This window comes from Maylandia zebra, linkage group LG7 (genome assembly GCF_041146795.1).
Source record: "Maylandia zebra isolate NMK-2024a linkage group LG7, Mzebra_GT3a, whole genome shotgun sequence".
Lineage (NCBI taxonomy): Eukaryota > Metazoa > Chordata > Actinopteri > Cichliformes > Cichlidae > Maylandia > Maylandia zebra.
This window is the reverse complement of record NC_135173.1, coordinates 63115251-63116623: the sequence shown is the minus strand read 5'-3', so window position 1 is coordinate 63116623 and position 1373 is coordinate 63115251. Positions and strand designations below refer to the sequence as shown.

Below are 1373 nucleotides of genomic sequence, written 5' to 3'. Positions count from 1 at the left end.
TGCGACCTGGCCTCGGATAAGCGGTTGAAGATGGATGGATGGATGAATAAATTAAAAAATAATAAAAAGACTATATTTTGGTTTTCTCTGATGAGCATTACAATCTGACATACAAGCTTACATAAAACACCACAGATCATATCTGTTGTGATCTACTAACAGGTGGTCAAAGTGTCATTAAAACAACTAGAAGCATAATAATAATAATAATAATAATAATAATAATAATAATAATAATAATAATGGATTGGATTTATATAGCGCTTTTCTAGGCACCCAAAGCGCTTTACAATTCCACTATTCATTCACTCTCACATTCATACACTGGTGGAGGCAGCTACAGTTGTAGCCACAGCTGCCCTGGGACAGACTGACAGAGGCCAGGCTGCCATATCGCGCCATCGGCCCCTCTGGCCAACACCAGTAGGCAAGTAGGGTAAAGTGTCTTGCCCAAGGACACAACGACCAGGACAGAGAGCCCAGGGATCGAACCGGTGACCATAACACAACAGTGCTTGCATCAACTAGAACAAACTATGTATTATAGAGTTTTTCATTGTCCTGAAGAAACTGGCACTGAGTGGCTGACCAATAAAACAGCACCTTTGCACACCAGGGGTGAGTCGGGCTGACACCATGACTTATACATAAGACTTATATCAACACACAACACATTTGTTGAATTACTGAATTATATTTAATATAACCAACTCAATAATCAATTCCTTAAAAGGACAGCATTGTAACAATTATTGAAGGAAAATAAAAGTGAATCCTGGCATTAAAAGACTCAGGCTAACCACACATCAAAACAAAACACTGCCTGTGAGCACAGTGAAGTCAACTACATACTTTTTGAACGGAGAACACTAACCTTGAAATCAGGCCCAGAAAGGTAAAGGCTCAGACTGTCAAAAAGTGCATTTAGTGTTTAACATTTATTTATTTTTTTTAAAGGCCAGTCCTCTGTTGCGCACAAAATCTCGAATGTTTTGAATAGATCTCGTCTCCAAGATAGGTTGTTCCTTTTCTTTGCACTTCAGACACTGCTGGTTGGTGACAGTGATACCGTTTTCAATAAAAGGCTTCATATGTTTCATCACCGCTCCTATCTCCTCCTCAGACCATGGTCTCTTCACACACCGCCTTGATGAAACACATAAACCTGTTCAATAAAACAAAACAAATTTGAAGTTTAAAAAGATCATGTGAGATGCACTTGTAGGTAGAGATGGTGTTCAAAACTGTGAAAACAAGCTGGTACTTGTCTAAACAAATTGTGTGTGATAATAAATAGACTGTAGACCTGATAAAATTTAAAGTTTGATTGTTTTCATTAACATGATAGTTCATCACACTGCTTGGTAAGCACA

General features: G+C 38.3%; 1 protein-coding gene across 3 annotated transcripts in view; it reads right to left on the bottom strand.

Annotated features, from left to right (window-relative positions):
- Positions 1-544: 544 nt before the first annotated feature.
- The window catches only part of LOC112433208 (uncharacterized), a 15722-nt gene continuing 14893 nt past the window's right edge, over positions 545-1373 (bottom strand). For all 3 annotated transcript variants that reach the window (XM_076886877.1, XM_076886879.1, XM_076886878.1), the window contains one exon: positions 545-1165. The gene's annotated coding sequence lies outside the window, so the exon portion shown is untranslated. The remainder of the gene's footprint in view (positions 1166-1373) is intronic.